General features: G+C 39.2%; 1 protein-coding gene across 1 annotated transcript in view; it reads right to left on the reverse strand.

Annotated features, from left to right (window-relative positions):
- slc8a2b (solute carrier family 8 member 2b) overlaps positions 1-18,791 on the reverse strand; it is a 165,350-nt gene extending 146,559 nt beyond the window's left edge. Inside the window, exon 1 of the mRNA XM_041995158.1 lies at positions 18,654-18,791. The gene's annotated coding sequence lies outside the window, so the exon portion shown is untranslated. The remainder of the gene's footprint in view (positions 1-18,653) is intronic.
- Positions 18,792-21,789: the final 2,998 nt, after the last annotated feature.

The raw sequence follows: 21,789 nt of genomic DNA on the forward strand, positions 1-21,789 counted from the left end.
ATACAACAGAGTGTTATCAGGAAGAGCAGCCAGACGTTGGTGCAGGCAGGCCACCAGATAAGAGAGGCAAACCCCGAACACAATGCTACCAGCAAAGCAAAACAATCGCTCCTGCTGACACACACATCACTGTGTGTCAGTGCATTTAATGCACTCGTGTGGGCGTCGCTTTTTAAATTAATAAGTCATCCTTGTTAGGATGGTTCTGAAAAAGCCACAAAACTAAGTCAGTTTTAAATGGGCTACAGCCATGTCTGAGCAGCATGCTAGCAGCAGAAGATAAATCTGTGTGTCAGAGACAATGAGCAGAAGTTCTGTAGTGACTGACCCTGGCTCTGACCCTGCTGCAGTCCAAAATACCTAACAAAACCAAACAGTCTGCTGCTGAGGGGGCAACAGAAGGAGAGCCAAAGGGGCCTGGCGAGGTCATTCAGCACAAGATCATCTTGTCATGGCACAGGAAGCAAACCTGTTTCCATGTTTACAGCATCATAATCTGTGTAGTTATGTCACAAATTAATCTAGAAGGAAGCCTTTAGTGTCAGTTTAACAGCATATAAATGCAGAGAAACACATTTTCTCATCAGTATCATGTGCTCTTGATTAGTAGGTTGAAGTTGTGCATTTCAAAGCTATTCACTTTTTTGCCATAACCCAACCAAGAAACTGTGATGACTAACCTAACCCAAGAATGAGTAAAACTGAAAGTAAACAGTAAGTGAATAATGGTGAGTTCAGTCATCTTATAACTCCAAGTGCCTGGAGGAGTAGATGGCATCATTATCAGATGAAAGCTGTAAAGCTCTAAGTTAATGGCTTTGTGTGTCTTGAGTGTGCATCCTCACATACTGGGTGACCCTGTGGTAATGGCTGTGAAATAGAGCTGTCCGTCCCCAGCTCCTCATCACATCTACAAGATGGGCTTCTACCACAGCTGCAAGAGCTCAGCCCTCTTTTAAACCTCTTTTTATAATCATAGTAAACACACTCCTCCTTTCTTCACCCACATTATGTTCCAGTGAATCCCATTTCTTCAACTTCATGATGGCCTTTCCACAATTCAGAATATTCTTTTTCAAAGACTCACGTAGACCTGCCATCATTGTTTCTTTTATTCCCACTGTCATGGACCATTTACACCCAGTTGGTCACTGGCTGCACATGTATAAAAATATGCCTCTAGGCAAGCTTGAAAACAAAGATCCTGTTTCCAGTTAAAGTAAAACAAAATTTCGGTAAACATATGTCTCCTATATTTCCCATCAGTAGCCTGTGGTCTTGATTAGCAGGTTGAAGTTCTGCATTTCAAAACTATTCACATTTTTTTTTTTTTTTTTTTTTTTTTTTTCCTATAATGACTAAACCTAAACCTGAAACTGAAGGTAACCAGTTGAGCCCTGTACACACATAACGATTTATGGGCTGTTTCTCTCCCGATTTTGCCTCTTCCCGACCTCTGTTCACCCGTAGCTGACAATCGGGAATACTGAACATGTTCAATATTTCAGAGCCGATTTCTGAGGAACGTCGACGACTCGTGCATTGTGACTGTGTGGATGGTGATGTGGTACAGAATGTAGCCAATCAGAGAGCGAGCTGGCTGGGGAACAAGGAAGTAAATAAAGTCTGTGTTCACGCCGTCTCCAGTCTGTTATTTTTTTCATTTCTGTATTTGTCAGTGAACAATAGTTCCAAGACCACCATCATTCCTTCGTCCTATATATCCTATGCTGTGTGTTGTGTTTTCCGGCTGTTGCTATGGTTCTTCTTCTTTGTTTTTTGCCGGTTGTTGCAATGGTTCTTCTTCTAAGTTTCGATATTTTTCCAGTTCGGAGGACTAGATTGTAGATGAGTTGAGGGACAACATTGTCATGTGTGTTGTTCTGTGATTAGATTATCAGAGCACACCACAAACAATATGATCAAAATGAGCTTTTTTATCTTCATGTGTGAGGTCTCGACCAGATAAAAAATCTTATAAGATTAAAAAAATCATTATGTACCAGGCCTAAGTGAATAATGGTGCATTCCAGTTGTCTCATAATTCCAAGTGTCTGAAGTACATGAAGTCATTACCAGGGGGAAACTCTTGTTTGATGTTTCTGCTGCATCAGCGCCTCTAAAATAGCTAATATGTGAATGAGTATCTGTCATGCTGCATAAAACTAGAAAACCACAAATCAATTATAAAAACATGCACCATGAGAACACTAGCCAGAGTTTCAATAACAGTTGATAAACTACATATATTTACGCATTACTGCACAAATAACTCACATTACAATTCAATTATTGAGGAAAAACAACTCTGACCTTTTTACACTAGAAATTGAATGGACACTAAATGTATTAGAAAGAAGTTAAATAAAGACAACAATGAACCGCTGGTGGTACTAAGCGCAGCCATCTTGGAATCTAGAATCTCAGGTTCTCTGTTCAGAAAAAATAGGGTTTTTCATTTTCATTTTAGGCAAGAAAACTCAGTCAGAAAACAACCTCAGAAGAGAACTGGAACGCACCACATAAACAGGGAGGAGGAAAAGTGCTTTTTAAAGATGAGCTCACATTTGTGTGACTTTCCTCCACCTCCCCTCCAGCCACCTTGTTAGGATCAGAACAGAATAATTTTTGTTGTTTGTTCTCAGTTTCTGTTGATGCTGCGAGCGACGCATCAGTGCAGCCTATCAAAAGAACACCAAGTATGTATCTCAAACTGCATTTGACACTGATAATGAGAATAAGTTAAAAATGCTCTCCGCACACGAATAAGAGCTGATTAAGGTAGAACAGTCTCATTTCTTCAGGTGATACAAAGGAAATATTATTTTTATTTTATTATATTTTTTAATCCTAGACTTGAGAAATCCAAATTAAACAGAATATGGATGCCCTGCAGAGATTTTCAGTATACACAAACTACTCTGTTTACATTTCACCTCTTACCAAGGCACACTTCCAGAACATGTTGAATCCATTTTTCTTTACAAAACCTCAGGGAAAGAAAAGAAATCTCATAATTATGGATTAGGCTTCCTTTTAAATATACTTTTAACTCCTCAAGATATACAAAACCTCTCTGGGCATTACATTTCACTGTCTCTCAAAGCAAAGTTAAACACATAAATCGCAGCATGAATGTATTTCAAAGAAGAGATCTACTTATTTAAACTAAGCTCTACAACAACAGAAAAGAATTAAGAGACAAAGGTTCAGCATTAGAAAGTAAGCTGAGTTTAAAGCTACAATTTTCAGTGTTTACAGGCAACTGTTTTCTTGGTGAGATCATTGTGTTGACCTATATTGAACACATATTCTGCTCCATAGGAGGCACTTGTCACACGTTAGATTATACTGGCAGAAAACAAGCATTACACGTGTCATTTCCTGGTTATATTTTTCTATGAACAATGCAGATTACCTGCTGAAAACACATAATATCCATGCTAAAACTGAGCCAAAAATTAATGATGCACCCTCATTACAGAAGTGCAAACTGTATGTATCTTAACCAGCATGTCCATGTGGGGCCCCTAAGGGTTCAATGTGGGCTGTAGCTAAGGATCCCAAGTGGATTTAGCCGCAGTTTCCACAGTGGCCTCACCTGTGTTTGCCCATATGGGTTTCAAGTTGGCTCTGACTGGGTTTCATCTGGGGTCCAACTTGGTGAGAGCCCATGTGGGGCTAAAAAACCAAATAAATAAATAAAAACATCCACATGGGATCTCCAAAATTTGCTCAGTTCAAGCTCATGCCCACTCAGTACCGACATAGTCCAATTTTAACCCTAATTTGATTAGCACACAAGTCAATTTACACTATGGCAGAACACTGACTGTCATAGTTTCTCCACCGCAACAGCTATTATGGGATGTTCCCAGGCAGCAGGCAGGAACTCCTAATATTGATCCAATATGGGAAAACTGGTGAGCTGCCAACATCAGGATCAGCAAAGGTTAAATGATGCCTTTGGAGAGTGAAAGATGCCATGACGTCTGGTCTAACTGAAGAGTTGTAGCTCAAATTACTGAAAACGTTAATGCTGGATAGGTGTTAGAATACACAGTTAACTGCGGACGAACCACCGTACCCCTGCTGACCCACAAGCATCACAACTGAACTACCTGGTCAGATGAATCTTTTTTGTTTAACATGACGTGTATCCATGTACATCACTTACCTGAGGAAGACATGACCCCAGGATGGACAATGTGAAGAGGGTAATCTGGTCAGGGCAGTATGATGCTGGCAACACGTGCTCATGCCTTTCATGTGGATGCTACTTTGACACATACCTTCTCCATTAACATCGTTGCTGACCAAATAGGCTTATTAAATGAAACTAAATTTTCTGAGGACTGTGGCCTCTTTCCGCAGCCCCTGCCACACTGCAAAAGTGGGTAAAAATGTTTGTGGTCAACACAAGCAAGTTTGAAGAATTTTCCAGGCCAGCAAATCTCTATGCTCTTTTGGATAGGATGGACAAGCAAGTCCCATCCTACCGCCGAACTTAAGATTTAAAAACTTTGCTACTGAAACCTCAGAGCCAGAATCCAGAGCAGACTTTCAGAGATCTCCTGAGTAAACGCATTGAGAGATTAAACTTTACCTGATTAATATTTCTAACAGCATTCCTCTCTTGCCTTATTTGTATAATCTTTATTCTCCAAAAGTGTTGATTTTAACAACCCACCTTTCTTGACTGAACAGCTCATTGTTTCTTTTTAACACAGAAAAAAGCCAACTGTGTCAAATATCAGGGTCTCAGAATAAAGCCAATTTAATGGGATATGTGATTGTAACTGCAGTTCATTGGTTTCAGCCTAAAACTGTACATTCTTCAAAAAAGATGAATCCGTGTTTTGTGTGTTGTGCCATTTTGTGGCACCACCATTAGCAGCGAGCCATAAATACTTCCTATCTGCTACCGTGTGCTGACATGGACAGCGGCACGGCTAGCTGGACGATATATTATATGTTGATCTCAAAGTTCTTCTGTTTCTCATGTTAGCTGGACATCAGTGTATTAATGTAAACTCTGCTTCATCTGACAGAAGCTGCTGTTAATAACTGGCAAGTCACACTGGAATACAGCAGCCGCTCGTCTCTTGGTCCATTAACATTAACTAGCATGACAAACATTACCAGATGCGCCTTCATGGCAACATGGATACGTAAAATTAAGTGTCGAATTGATAAAAAACAGTATGAGTTGCCTCTCCTCTGCTGTAATATGTACAGAAATGCCACTGCAGCAATAATGCTGTCTGGTATTTGCCTGGATTCATCGATGTGTATACCTGCAAATTAAACTGATAAATTTAAAATATATACAAACAGCAAGATTTATTATTTTGAGATCAGTGTGTGGCAGGAGGAGGGCATGATTACGTGTGCCTAAGAAGAAAACATCCCACCAGCATGAACAATGAGCTCAGAGTTGCATAATTAGAGCCAGAGGGTTCTGCAACATGCATCCAGATCTAATTTGTAGTCTTTCACATGATAAAGCTTGACAGGGCAGGGAGCTCCAGGACATCACGTTGCATTTAATATTAATCTGTCACTTGAAAAGTAGGCATTGACTAAAAGAGGCTGTAGAAGCACAATACTGGAAATTAGTGCAAACATTTTCAAATCAGAACCAACATAATCTAGCTTTACTAAACAGAAGAAATTGTAAAATGAAAATAAATACCTTGAATAAGAACTTATCAGACTAGAGGGATTTACACAAAGCAAAATCCTCATAGACCACTGATCTAATAAATCTGAGGAGTGAGATTTCTGATCCACAACCAGATCAGGTTTCTCCTGCTAATAAGATACTCCAGATCTTGAATGACCTCCATCAAATTCAACTAGGTAGTTTTTGTTTTTCTTAGCTAAACAACTCAACACCTAAAAAGCAAGCAAAATAAAAATCCAGAGAATGTGACATGTTTCCTTACAATCATTATGAGTTTACTCTGTAGGACAGATATACATTGCTTATCATCTCAATAACAAACCATTTTACTAATGAGCATATGGTCACACACTGAAGAACACACACGATGAGATGGTCTGCAAGCATCTTAGAGTCCTGCAGCCAAATCAGACATCCATGTTATAATTAATAAGAAAAATAAAGTACTTGCACATTTGCACCCATCACTAAACTCCACTCATTCTTTATATTTTGCACTCACACACTTATTCACTAAAACATGTGTTTACAGAGTTGCTGTGTTTTCTTGTGTGTTCTAATCAACAATAGATACATGTGTGTTTTTCATAGACTTGCTGCTGGTGTTGTTGTTTGTGTTTTTCTCAATTAACCTTTCTTTAAGTGCTCCTGATGATTCTCTGCTTTGTTTTCTTACAGAGTCCATTAGATCATTTCACAGATGTAGCAGCTGCTTGTCTGGTTTTTCTGTTCTGGTTGTACAGCTGTTGTTTTCTATCTTTGTCTCCTTTCTTTTCACTCCCTTCCTTCCTTTGTTCCCCCTGTCAGGTACAGCACTGATATATAATTAAACAATAAAGAAATTAAAAAATAAAGAACAACACTAAAGGATGTAGTGTGAGGGCTCTCCTTGGCAAAGCAATTATGTTTGGCACAACATGGCAGCCAGACCATCATTCTGCTTGCATGATGCTGGACAGGACAAGGGGTTTAAAGAAGAAGAAGAAAAGATGTGTTAAATTTTACCCCACAACATATGATAGCGCTGCAGCTGTGATACCACAGAACACTCTGATAAGCAAATATACAATATATACATAATAAATGTAGTCTACAACAGACAGATTGTGAGGATTTTAGTGGTTTAAAGAGGTCACTGACAGGCTTTGATGTGGTCACTGTGGGTGTGTGTGTGTGTGTGTGTGTGTGTGTGTGTGTGTGTGTGTGTGTGTGTGTGTGTGTGTGTGTGTGTGTGTGTGTGTGTGTGTGTGTGTGTGTGTGTGTGTGTGTGTGAAGAAGATATGATGAGACAGTGGCCCACAAAGACGTCAGTCTAATTATTATAACCAGTGGTGAGCTGGTGAAGGGGAAAACAGAGTAATCTGCTACCAAAGGGCTGATGTCCACCTTCAGCCAGTCACAATTCTTTCACACATCTTTCTCACATTTGCTGGTCACTCTATAAGACAGTTTTCTGCTTAAAGAAAATACATATTAGAGCCAAATGTAAACTTAAATTAAAAAGAGAAACAAGCTACATGATGCAGCCTCACAGAAAGGCTCAAACATGTTACACTGTTTCCTACACAGACAGCTCAAGTTTTCATTGATCAGCCCTCATCAGTACAAGGAAATCATCAATCTCTTCTTAAAATTCCCTTCATAGTTTCCCGCATCTCTAAATTTTCTCCTTTAATATTATTTGATTATGTGATTATGTTTGCATGTATTTTACCACCATTGGCAGAGGTAGCTGTAGTTTTGTTATTTTATGGGAAGGGCTTGACTGGTCTTGTAAAAATACATTTGTAATCAGTTTATTTACATTTTTCCTCTCACAACCACTAGAGGCCACGTATTCCTCCAGGGTCATTTTGTCCTGCACAAGCAAATGACCTATGGGGTCACATTTTAGTTTTTCCTTCATTTTGTGCCTCTCTGTGCATTCTGTCTGGCCCTGATGATGCAAGATGTTCAACCTGCTGTTCAGTCAGTCACTCTTGAGAGTCATACATCTCAAAATCCTGGATGTGATGAGAAATAAAAAGAGATATCACACACTCATGCACAGATCTTAGACCAGGACAACAGCCAATAGTGAGACAGCTGGTGGTTCAGTTTCTGGATTCGGACCAACGGCTGTATGTGGGCGGACCAGTGGGGTGCATCATGAATGTCTATGTGTATTTGCTAGTGTTTGGTGATGTCTTGGAGCACGAAGCCTTTCTCAGTGGGTGCTCTGTCTCCCTTGTGTCAAAACTGAGTACAACAATCTGTTGAACACTCTGTGACACCGTGTGTGCTTTTTATCTGTTAATGAAAAGGATGAGAAAGGATCCCATAATCAATGTAACTGAGCAAAAAAAGATGTTGTCTTTGTGCATTTTAAGACATTTCTGTGTCCATATTTGAACTATTGAACATTTGTGAATTAAAATGAGACTGAACAGCTCTGAGAACAGAGAAGCATGGCCAGACTGGTTCACACTTCTGTGATCAGTTTGAATTCTGTAAGCATCACAGCAGGGAATAGAAACCATCACAACATCCATAATAATCATATTAAGTTAAGTTCATATTTCTATATGCCTGACTTTTTATAGAGACAGAGGATGTAAGGTGCCAAATCATCTCTAACCACTAATATCTGTCCTTCATCTTCCGCTCCCTCAGGAGAGAGAAGAAATGCATTAGTGGACACATTTACTTCCTGTCAATCAAACACAGAAGTGACATGGTGGGAACAGAGCAGCTTGAGGGTGGATCATGTGTGAAGGCAGGAAGACAAGAGATGAAGGACAGAGGAGGAAGAGGAGGAGGAGTGAGGAATGACTAGGCAGCTACCGAATCTGTCAGTCACACAGCGAGGAAGATGAGTGGGAGCTTTCTGGATCAGAGGACTTTAAGTGATGACTGTCTTTAAATATCTTGTCTCAGTATTTAAACGGAGAAATTAAACACGTTGTGGTTTTGATTTAAAAGAGATATGTGCCTGCTTTAAGGACATATTCACTCTTAAGGTGTATTTCCTGTCTGCTGATGTTCTCTGTATATCATCAGACTGCTGACATAATAAAAAAAGCAGACATCACATCTAAAATGGAGAAGAGTGGTTGTGTGTTCAACACTGAATACATTGTTGTCTTTGTACAGACTTTTAAAATGTAAGAAAAGAGAACCAGATGGGTTGCGGTAATTCAGAGACAACGTGAGTTCAGGCTCTGAAACTTTGAAGTGAACAAGTTCTCTCAATATGTTAAATTTTTGAGTAAAAATCAAAGTTGTACAATATTTGGAGTAACTTAGACAAGCTGTGAAGCATGTACCATTTAGCCCATGTTACTGCAAAGTGCTTGTTAGAATCTGATGGAAAAAGACGAATAACAACCCTCCTCTCTGAATGATGGTCAGACATTAGTCATGAAAACTGTTGAGTAAAACTTGCTGGTACATTCTGCAAATTAAATTTGTTTAGAAAATGACTTAACATTTAAAGTTTGATCTAAATACGGTAAAATGAAGTCACCTACACAGTCTTTCAAAGCGTTTCCGGACTGTCGCTCTGCTATTACAAAATCCTTAAAATGTCTGTGCAGCAAATTCTTCTGTACTTACACGTATAATGATCTCCTGCAGAGAAAGTTACATGCAGAAGGACGTCGTGGACATTTTTGCTCACAGCCAAGTTCAGAAATTTTGTCTTAAAGTTGTAGCTGTTACATTTTCATTATTTACTCACTTTTCTCATATTATAGTACATTTCTCCAACATTTAAGATGAAAATTAATTAAACAGATTTCAATTTAAGAGAAAATAAATAACAATTAAAATTAATGTTTAAACTTAACATATTACATTTAGATTCAACATTTAACAGTTTTAAGTATCTTTTTTAAGACCATGCACTCACTCAGTCAACACACATAATGGCTAAAACACATGAACATGTTGCCGCCACCTCTAAAGTCTGCAATATGAACCGTGCAAAATGATCTTTTTAAACTGGATTTTTACATATTTATTCTGTATTTAAATCTTTATTTCAATGGTCATAGTTTCCCACATCTCGGAATTTTTTCTTTAATATTATTTGATGATGTGATTGTGTTTGCATGTATTTCAGCACCATTGGCAGAGGTAGCTGTAGTTTGGTTATTTTATGGGAAGGGCTTGACTGGTCTAGTGAAAATACATTTATAATCAGTTTATTTACATCTTTCCTTTGCAAATATTTTTGAATAACATAATATATTTGCTATTATCATTTGATAAATTGGGAATTTGTTTTTGATCTCCTGACATCACCGATTGAAATACATGACTGTGAAACTTTAAAAGCCCAACGTCTGTCTGCACAAATAAAGTAACTTTTAAAATAACATTTAATAGTAAGATCAGGTTATTTTCCATATCCAACTCATACTATTTTGCCACAGTAACACATTTGTTTTTAATACAGGTTACAGATCAACAGCACAGTGGTGCACTTTTTATTTTGCTGAATTTTAGGTTTTTGTATTCAAACATTAAATCAAACACCCATGGATATTAAAGAGATTGGAGAGGATTTGAGACTTTAACCCTCTTGCTCAAAAGTAAGACAAAGAAGAACATGTAGAATTAAGAAAGATAAGGCCATCAAATGGGCACCTTTCATCTCTGGTGAACCAATAAATTAACACAGAAGAACTGAGAGCCCTAAAAATCACTGCTCTTCAAATCTCCAGCCCACTCAGAGCTTATCCAACCCACACCTGCCCACACAAAGCTTTGTTCACATGGCACTGACACGTCTGATCACAGCTATGATAACAAACAGCTCTGACAGGTGGAAGAGTCCAGAGTGGGAAAAGATCAATTAACCTAACATGCACATCGTAAGACGGTGGGAGAAACCCACGCATGCAAACTCCACTCAGAAGTACCCGGCTCAAGCCCCAGCTGATTTTACCAGTAGGTGAAAATCATCCTCAAACAATTATTTGATTTACACTTGTACTAGTTTTCATACATGAAATATGGTGTTACAGGCTACAAAACTTGCAAAAACAAGTCAACACTAACAACTATAACTTCTAAACTGGAGTTTTCTATTTTTTAAATATGTTTAAATGCGGTGACATGCATCAATATTTATTCAACTGGCAGCCCCACTGGTAATGTTTCATCAACATTCGTCTCTCACTCACACACACAGGAACATATCTGGCCTAGAAACAACTTTTATAGCAGCAACAGACGATGAATAGAGCAAATTTGCTCCCTTCATGTGTTCTAAACAATTCACATTCATTCTAAACAAATTAAAGTTTAGAGATGTGAACACAAACTCAGTTTTGATCCTCAGTTAAATTCTTAGTTGTTTTTAAAACTTGAAATTCTGGTGATTTGATTTTACAGGCTGCTCATTAAGAGGATAACAAGAAAATGTAGAATAATTCACTAAAGGTCATTTTATTTTATTTATTTATTTATTTATATTTTAAAAGCACTCACTTTATCTATTTTTTAAGAAAACCTCTATTTGTGGTCTTACCTTTATTGTATAAGTCCATGCACCTATCCTGCTCCACAAAGATCTCTCTAAAGACATGACGGCCAAAGAAGAAAGTCTTTATTGATCTGTTTTATTCCACCTGTATGTTTATTTTCAATCTTTTCATTTAGTTTTTAGTCCTCCATCTGAGGAGTTAGACAAAGCAAAGCATAAAATAAACAAAGCGCTGCACCACATGACCTGCTGACTTTAGCTAACACTTTAGTGCGGCAGCAACAAGCACCCACCAGCTCACATGAGTCCCCTCAAGGTGCAGCAGAGTACTGTCTGCCTGACTTTATTACTTTTCTACACAGTTTTAATTTCCAATCAGTGAGAATAATTGTCACAGACTTACATTAGACACATAACACAGACATAGAAAGTCACGGTGTACAGTAAATCTTTCTGTAAACTTTATACTGGCGACATGCTGAGAAACAGAAAGAGGCACGCGCCATGCAGTGTGTCTGGGATCAGTATTTAGAGGTGAGGGGATGCTCGCCGCATCTTGGATTTCTGCCCCGTTTTATCAGGTAATGCACGAATTTTACTTAAGAGAATGTTAAAAATGATTGGAGGTGAGCTCTGTCTCCGCTAACCGCATGTCACTGTTCAAGTGACTAAAAGACTAGAAAGACTCATTCTTGCAGCTCAAGTCCAAAAATTCCCTAAATAAAACTATTTGTAATAGATTCAGGATTTTTCAAAGTTTCCATGTGAAAGTTTTAACAAAAGTCTAGGACATGACCTGAGTGGATGAATCAGTATGGGCTGACCCACATAAATGATAAAGTGAGAATAATATGCTAATTCAGTGTAAATCAAAGCAGAGACACAGATGGCTGCAAGGTTCAGGGTAAGGTTTAGAAATGGAAAGGAGGGAACTTGAAAGAGCTGGAGAGACATTATTCAGATGCCAGGAGAGTGAGGGGCCTCAAACAAAGGCGGGAATTTTTCACAGTTACTTGTGTAATGTTGTGGCACAGAAAGTAAAACTAACCCTAACCTTCAACACAGATGCACCACTGTAAACACACAAAACACATTTTCTTCCTGGGATGTGAGGTCATCTGTCACAAATGCATGAGATGATGAGAGTAAGAGAGACTGTGATGTCACATCAGACAACTGAGAAGTTGCTTCACTGCAGCAGCACACAAACACACACACACACATGCACTCTGAGTTTTGTCAGCTCATAAATGATGCAGAGGTCATCTGCATGTCCCCGTCTGTCATCCTGCTGGACTCCAACTCATCGACGTCCCTCCAGGCTGTGTTGCAGGGGCAGAGTTGTAGACACATGAAGTTGCTTTTATTCTGATTCTGCAAAAGGAAGTGTGTTTGATTTGTCAGGATATTGCCATTAAATAGCATCTGTGCATTTTATTAGCTTTTTATTTTTAATTACAAATACAGATACCAACTCTGTAAAGATGCACTGTGCAGAGTTTCAGCAGTTCAGGGTCGTGCTTACTCTGCAGATACTGTATATATTTTATTTGTCGCTCATAATGTTCAGACAGTAGTGCAGCCACTGTGGCCACAGCTGCAGTTACACATGGTAATTTCTGTTTTGCTGTACACTGTGAAGCATATTACTGTACACATGACACACCACAGGACTAACACAGAAGAAAAACAAATGCTATGAATCCCAAGAATAATAAAAGACAAAGCATCGCCATGGCTACAAGGTCTAAATCAGTCAAATTGGGAGTCATTTTTACTTGTTATGTTACTTTTGTAAGAGTGAGACACATTAGCAGGCGAGTGTATTCCTATTCATGCTGCAGTACCATGTGGCAGCAGTCTAATACATAATGCATTGCAGTGTCTGAAAATACAGCTCAGCACAAGAGTATCCACTCTGTGGTTCCAACTTAATGTGAGGCCGTCCAAAAGGAGTTCCTCACATACAGTAATATCATGGTCATGCATATAAATAGCACCCTGCTTTGTGCTTATTCCCCATATCCTTTTAGCATGTGACATGGTGTGTAAAGGAAAATTCAGCCGTTACGTGACATTAATGGCTGGGGAAAATAATAAAAAGCTGAGGTGTGGTTTCTCGTCCTTGGGATGCTGGAGGGCAATAGTGACTCCAGGAATGTACATAATGAATGTCACTTTGCCATCAAAATGAGTCAAAAACACATATTTTTATAATCTTGAAGCTACATGAGGCCGATTTAAGTCTCCTGCTCTGATGCTGTCCCAGTAGATGGTTGCAAAGCAGATTGCACTTTCCACAACAGGAGATATGAAACATCTTTTAACTGCAGAGAAGGTGAAAGTGAAAGTCTTCAATCAGCATGAATCTGCTGCAGTAGTGGATTTTATTACGCAAAACTGATGTGCACACAACATCCAGGTGCATGTACTGGACACTGGGTGCTGCACTCTGGGCTGTCAGAGTGGGCACAGCTCAAAAGAGACAAGACTGACTGATTTTAAAGCCCAAAATAAAACATCCCTCAAGGAACTCAGGATAAAAACTCTACTTTGAACAACAAGAAAGTTTTTAGCTTAAGTAATAAGAAATTATATTTAGACATGTTACTTCCTGGATATAAATGGTAACATCATATTTTCTTTAGATTTAATACCAAAAAATCTCACAAAAATGACCTGACAGAATTTCAGAAACTTCAAATGGTAGATGAAGAACATTTACTGAACAATTGATGATTATTTTTACTCTCACAGGTTCTACAGATTGTTTAAGATTCATGGCATCCATACACAGGAAGGAAAACATGAGCTGCAGCTCAAGTTCAGTCTCTTTAAAAAAATGAAAATTTAGTTCCAAAGGATCTCAGCACATGAGATGAGTTGGGAAAAGCTCAGAAACCTGATGTGTTTGTATGTCCGTCTTTCATGTGTTTACATTGCCATTTCTTCCTGTAATCCTTATTTCTCTTCTCACAAAGTCTTTGTTTATCTGATCTGTAGAATTTGCTTTTCACCTGTTTTCGCTCAGCTCTTATTGGACCTCGGTGCTGCAGAGGCTCAGTCTGTGTCTGTTTACCCTTCTTTCCTGACTTATTCTCACAGGTTGTTTTCTCTTTTTTCATTTTTCACCATCCACAATAAAGAATAGTAGGTTTGAACTGAAAAAGATCAATTTGTTGCAATCACCCAAGAACAGCACTCTTAGCTTTTCAGACTTACAATGTTGGTAAGAAAGCTGCATCCTCACAGTGCATTAACTGTGTCTGTTTGCCTGGCAACAGTGAATCCCCCTGACTCTGTTAATGATCCTGTGTCCCCTCTCCACTCAGACAGGCAATAAACCTAATCATTTATGTAATTAAAAACTGTAAGAAGAGACTCTGAGTGAGTGACTGAAGCAGGAAACTGTCCTGTATGTGTCCCCTGAGAGCAATCAGACAGGGAAGGGAAAAGTGAGGACTAAAGGGTTAGATAGGAGATTGATCGGACACTAAAGAAAACAGACTTTGATGGGAGGTAAATGTTATTTTTCCCTTTTGTTTTTAGGGCTCACAAATCCCTCTGGAAATCTCTGCTTTAAAAAAGCTACAGATAGTGTTTGTTTCCATCAGGAAATTTGTGGTTTGATGTTTACATTTAGTTACCAGGATATGCTGAACAACAGTAAGTTGTTGGGGTTGATCCACGTTTAAGTGTGAACTAAAAATAGAAGCCAGCTGAATACTACCTATCTTACCTGTCTCCTCCAAGCATCTGGGGGAAAAGAAGTAGAAAGTATTTTCAAGCTGCATTGGAAAAAATCTGATTATTCTTTTGGCTACTAAAAACAGCAGAAAGCAACGAGGAATTCAAATCTGCATCAGCCTGCAGTTCTTTCAAATGTCTTGTCTTTTAATAGTGAATCAAATAAAAAACTTTAATTTTAAATACATTCAATTCTTACATTTAATACCACAAAATTCTAAAATATAAGTGTTTTATCATCAGTATTAAGAGCAGAAAATACACGAAGAAATACAATGAAGAAGTTCCATCTGAAACATCTTCAAAGCCGTACTACTGAACTCTGGCGTCCCCTAACAAAGGTTAATTTAGTCATCTAGCATCCTGTTTCTTCTCTGAGCTCTCGCCAGTAAAAGTCAGTCTGTTGTTGACTCTAGACTTATCTCACGCTCTGTCCCTTTCTCTCTTTCTTTTCCTTGCTTCCTCTGAAAACGTCCTCTTTTCTTTTTTTTCGTTTCTTGGCTGAATCAGCCATAGAGCCATCCAGCTGCTGGTGTGTGGCCGGTGCCTCAAAGCAAAATGCAACTGCCACGTGATGGGTGGAAAAAAGTTGTGAAGTGTGGTTTCAGTCTCCGGAAACTGCAGGGCAACAATGGCTAAAGAATGTCAGTGTGCCACCAAAACGAGTCAGAAGAACAGTTAGTAATATATGATTTTTCAAACCAAGAGGATTGCTTGTCTAGTGCTTCACATTTAAAAAAATAAATGATTAAATATACCTTTAACATGCATCAGTTTTAGAATGCATGGGGTCTCCCCAGTTAGTCAGTTACCACTAAAGAAGGATAACTGACAATATGCAGCAGTTCTCTGTGTACAGGCAGAGAAGGGTTCTCAAATGTCTGTTGGGAATAAAATGTTTCTTTCAGGGCAACTGGATTCTCAAAATTAGTGAAATCATAATCAGATGAGAATCCATCTTGCCATCCTCTAAAGCAGGATACAAAGGTTCAATCACCGTCCTGTTATTACAGACACCTGTGTTTGTAATCACTGATTAGTAAAGTTTGCCCAGGATGGACAGATGCTTCATTCAGCGAGTATTCAGATGACTGACCTTTTCCATGGAGGCCTCTAAACATTGAGAAACAGCATCACAATGAAAATTATCACATTTTTGTGACCTATATGTTTTTTTTTTCAGTGTAGATTAATTTAAAGCTTCTTTCATTTTTTTCCCTATAAATCATCAAGTGTTGATAAATGTCTTCTTCAGCTCATTACAAAAACACAAATGCATCTTTTAATCATATGTGAGCTACAACTGGGAGAGGTTTAATGATGTGGCTTTCTACTACATCATACAGCTCAAATAAGAGGCATGATGCTATTACCACTAACAGCTGAATTAGGAAGAATAATGTTGTGTAAAAGCCCTGTGCTTTGTCATAGTTGCTCAGCAGCCGACAAGAAGGGCTGTGGTTTTGCCCAAGCTTTTCCCAAGTGTGATTTGTAAATGTATGAGTGCAAGAAAGGCGGTAATGAAAGAGCTGCATCACATCCTTAGGGTAAATAAAGGTTAAAAGAAGCAGAAAATGGGGATATACTGTATGCCTCTGTTTGTAAGCGGCTGCAGATGAGAGATGATGCTGAAAGCTCAATGGTTGAGAAATGTGATACAGTACAGAGAGGGAAAAGATGAAGAAGATGAGGAGATAGGAGGAGATACCAAGGGAGCTTGACGGAGAGGAGGATGAGGGAGGAGGCGAAAGAGAAAGAAAGAAAGAGTGGAGAGATAATAGAGTGGAGGAAAAGGGAGGGGTTGTGATAAATAATCCATCAGACAACATATAAAGTAAACCCACAACTGGATATGGCTCAGAAGATGTTAAATATGTCTGTGCTGTGCAAAGGGATATAGAAGCAGACATCAATCTGCAAAAGACAGGAAGACAGAAATCTGATCTTAGCTAAGTTAGACCATGAAACATGATTCATTCTTCTAAAACATTTCCTTGGAACATCAACCACTGTATTTTACTGTAAGCCCTGACATTAGCATAACATTTAGTACTAATAAGGCTCCTAGACACACAAGAGTTGTGTGGTTTCTTAATCTGCTGCCACAGCTTCTTTCCCTCAGTGATGGGAAGGGTTGGTGGGGGGTCGGCTTATGAGCAAAGAGATGGATAGAGGAGGGGATCGGCTGAAGCCTGGTGCAGAGAAAACAAGGGAAGCCCCGGAGAAAATGCAGAGGGAAAGAAAGAGGAAAAGCCCAGGGAAGCCCCGCTGCAGCTTCTGAGGAGGATCCCGTTTCTGCTCTGCACAGACAGCCTGCATGCTGCAGTCTAGCTGCACCCTCATTAAAACAGTCACACCTCCAGCTGAATGCATAACATATAGAGATTTTTCTCTTCATTCTGCAAATCTGCACTAGGCCTGCAGAGCTAATTGCGTCACTTTATACATCACAAGTCCACATGCTGTTGTGACCTATTATTTTAGAAACCCCTTCTCATTATTGTATTGCCGAGTAAGATACATTTATATGCTTGATACTCGTGCTTGGGTACTATTATAAGACATTGTTGGTTAAAAACCTGCTGCACGGTCTATAATAGTGCTGAAAACGCGCAATGTAACAGAGTCTGGTGGACAATAGAGAAGCTTCACAGCTGAAGCGGCAGTCGAGTGATGAGCTTGATGCTCAGGAGAGAAGCCCAGCTCGGACAGATCACTCTGCTGCGTCAAGACAGACAAAGACAGAAGAAAATTATGCTATTTTCAAACAAAAACGTTTAAACTATGTAAAATGAGGACAAATGAAGCAGGACAAAATAATCTAAACTGAGTTCTGACTGGAGCTGATGCTGCATGTTTTAGTTGTAAACAGGGATCTGAATGAATGAGAATCAGCAGAATCTGGGACCCTTAATGTATGTGCTCAAATTTATTCAGTAACAAGACACGCAAACATTTTCACTACCCGCTCAGCAGCAGTTTCATTCTGAAAGCTCAACCAGAAGTGTTTTTCCTCTGTCCACTCTTACTGATCTTCGCATTTAAGAGGCGTAGTACCATCAGAGATTTACCACAATCTCTGTCACCAGCACCAAGATGAGCCTATATTTGTGTTTGTGTCGCATGTGAATCAGAAAAATCTGAGCTGATGACATGTGAAATAAACTTTTCATAAAGGCAGCTCCTGCATAAATGTTAAAGTAGGGTGTTGATGGCTGCGCTAGAGCACAATACACACTCCAGCGCATATACGTTCTCCATGAGCGGGCTCCCTTGGGGGCCACGAAGGGCATAACGCTCATTAAACTCGGAGGCACTCAGGATGAAAGCGTCGGGCTGGAGGCTTAGCTTAACACGCATGTCACAAAAGAAAAAAAAACACAACATCCTCAGCATTTTACACACGCTTTCTAAACTTGGTGATAAACAGGACACAGAGATGCTTCGGGATGCACGAGGAAAGATGATCCTAATCATGTTGCACGCATGCTTGTAAATATACCCAAATCCTTCCTAAAATGCGCGCAGCTGTCCGTCAGAGCAGATACTCCTTTGGCACGTTCAGAGACGCACATATTTCCAGGCTTTAAAGCCCCCTTCTGCTCTGTCAGTCCACACACGGCTGCTCCACATGGTCGCACACGGCCACAATCAGCAGCCAGTGATGTCCGCATGGAGCCAAGCGCACGTGAGCTTCAGCGCACAACAAACCCGCAGACAGACAGAGCAAAACTGTAAAATGCGTCTTACCTTCTGTTCTATTGCCAGCCCAGACTGGAAGCAGTCAGCATAGTATCTGATGTGAGAATGAAAGAGGGGAAGCGGAAACTGTCCGCCACTGCGCTGCTCGACTCTCACTGTCTCCCAACCCCGACACACTCAGCAAACTGCACAAACACACACACACACCCCTCCCTGCAGTCCATACAGACACTCAACGCACACAAACACATGCACAGATACGCAGGCGGGCGGGGTGCCAAGGAGCACGGGCTGCCACGGGGGCGCGGATGGATGTGGAGAGGGAATGTGTGTCTGGGCGAGGAGGAGAGGGGAGATGAAGGACACAAGTAAAAAATAAATAAATAAATAAAAAGGGGGCTTGGAGAGTGGAGATGAAACGAAAAAAGGGAAGATGGAGTAGAAAGAATAAACGAAATTAACGGTGCTGTAAGTTAAGAATTAAGGGACGCAAAACGTGATTTGGAAAGAAACAGTGAAAGAAGGAGGCAGAAGAGAAGAGAGCAAAGAGATGGACAGGTTAATTTTGGAAATTAAAGATCAAAAGAGGAGAAAATGTGGAAGAGACAGGAGAGGCAGAGTAAAAAATAAGTTGAGAGATGAGGAAGGAGAGCAAGAAAGAGAGGAAAGAAACTAAAAAAGATTTAAAAGTAAAAAAACGAAAAGATTAACAGGATGTTCCACTGCATCTATTTATCTTATTATATATTTTAATACTTTACACTAAAATATCCAAATCTAAATATTAGCAGGTTCTACAGTTCAGTATAATCTCAAGTAACCTAATAAATGAAGAGAGGGGTGCAGAGGGGCATTGCAGGAAGAGGCATCCATCAGGGTACCATGCAGGCAGGACCAATTACTTAACAGTGTGCGACATTCCAGGCTTTACTTTGCCTGCTGACCAAGCAGCCAGGAACACAGTCAATCAGTTTTAGTCCATAAACACACTAAATCCTCCCTCAGTCTAAATGGAGTCTATGTCAAACACAGCTCTTCATCCTCCTCCTCTTCTCCTGACCTTCTGTGCTCACTTCTCTCTTCTCAGTTATTCCTTTTATTATGTGTACAAGTGGGTTTACAGGTTGATTTTATAGCCTGTGAATGACTTATTTTTACAGCTTTACATCCTTGTTTACCTTTTAAATGTATTTCTGTATGCACAGCTGAACCCTTTACATAAAACACACAAATGAGATAATAACAGCTTCAGCTTCTTAATATGCAGTTTACAGCATTGAAAATGATCAATTTTCACATCTCAGGGTTTAAGTTTATATGAATACTAAGATTAATACAATGGATGATATGTTTAGCTAATTGCCAAGTCCCACTGTTAGTGTTTATTTATATGTCAGAGGATTTTAACTTAAACATACAATATGAGCTTCATTTAGATTAACAGACATGTGACAAACTAAAAGAAAGAAACTGAAGCTTTGCAGTACAGTTGGGGAATTGATAGTTTCTCTGTTGTGTTATTGGGTATTTTGCTGATGGTAACTCTATTTATAATGTCACTTTCATTCTCATCCACCAGCATTTTTACAACCATTTATACATTGGATTTATTAAATAAATGATAAAACTCATGGTGACAGTGAGTGAAATGGCCAACATATTGGTCAGATGAATCAGTGACATGTGACCTTAATGATGTGACCTCAATCTACTGGCTGAATGTAAGGAAAACACACACATCCCCATCTCTTCTCCCACACTAATTAACAGTGAGAGGAGAAAAAAAACATAACTGAGCCTTGCAGCTTTTAGAAACTAGCCTTACATACAAAACAAAAATTCAGATTCACCCAGCGATACACTATAAATCACACACACACATATAAACTGAAGACTCACTGACCTTAGGCTTCTGGGTAAAGTAGTCTATCTCAAAAGAGAATCTACTTCCCACATCAAGATCATATGCACATGAAAACCTGCATACACACACACACACACACACACACACACACACACATCAGAGTAAATTAAATTATGCCCAACATACCCCACAAACTGATTGCGAATGGTTTTGCCTGCATGAAAATAATGTGTATGGGCCTCAGTATGTGAGGCCTATTGTGAGAAATATGTAAATGAGAAGCAGCAAAAGATTTCTCATTTCATAAATAACATGTTTACGCTTAAATTATTTTAAGACAGAGGAGGAGAGCGAGCACAGACACCGGGAGAAGTCATGGTTAATCAGTGTTCATTTATTCAAGCGTTGGATGCAGGATAAGGAGTGCGTCTGATGTTTGTGCAGTTTAATAAATTATATGTTGGCAATGAAATCCCTTCTGATTTCTATGGTAATAAGACACTGTGGTGCATTTCAGATGATGTTTCAGCCATTTATGCCTCAGATAGTTATTAAAGAAGAGCATCACATGCTGGCATGTGTTATAAATTTACACACAAACAACACTTTGATGCTTTCCCTTTACACCTGCTTCTTTTGTATTCATATCTATCTCATTAAGGTTTTCTTACAAAAAACATTTATAAACACTTAGTTCTCCTACAAAGAAAGTGTACAGAATGCACTTTAAATATAAATCATATCATTTAAAAATTATTTAGATGCTTAAATCAGTATTTAAGTTCAAGTCTCTGCATCATGAGGAATAACACATTTGTAAGATGTTTCCGTATGGTGCAGTGAAAGGGACAAACAAATTTAGGCTCTGTAAACATGGACAGGGGTATTTTAATGATCACTGATTTTTATTTGCATTTGCACCTGTCACCCACAAGCAAACAGTTTTTGGGTGGTGGAACTGAACATTTTGATAAACACCCTCCAAGATGAACATCACGGACTCTGACTGTCATGTTTATGTGTGGACTGGACAACCAGGGTTTGTGGCCTGCAATGTTTAGTTGTGCGCTTCAGTCTATTGGTTTAACATCACAAGTATGCACTGTTCTCCCTCTTGTTTACATGGCAACGGCAAACCTAGCCAAAGGTGGTACTTTTTACATGTTTACAGTTGTTTGTTGACTATATTAAAGACCCACTCTGTAACTTTTCAACCTTAAAATTCTGCATTATCGACTCTTTTGGTTGCACAGTGACATCTATAATGTACATTTCTGAAGCCATTGCTGCCCAGTAGCATCCCATGGCTGAGAAACTGCA

The sequence above is a fragment of the Melanotaenia boesemani genome, chromosome 9 (assembly GCF_017639745.1).
Source record: "Melanotaenia boesemani isolate fMelBoe1 chromosome 9, fMelBoe1.pri, whole genome shotgun sequence".
In the NCBI taxonomy this organism is placed as follows: Eukaryota; Metazoa; Chordata; class Actinopteri; order Atheriniformes; family Melanotaeniidae; genus Melanotaenia; species Melanotaenia boesemani.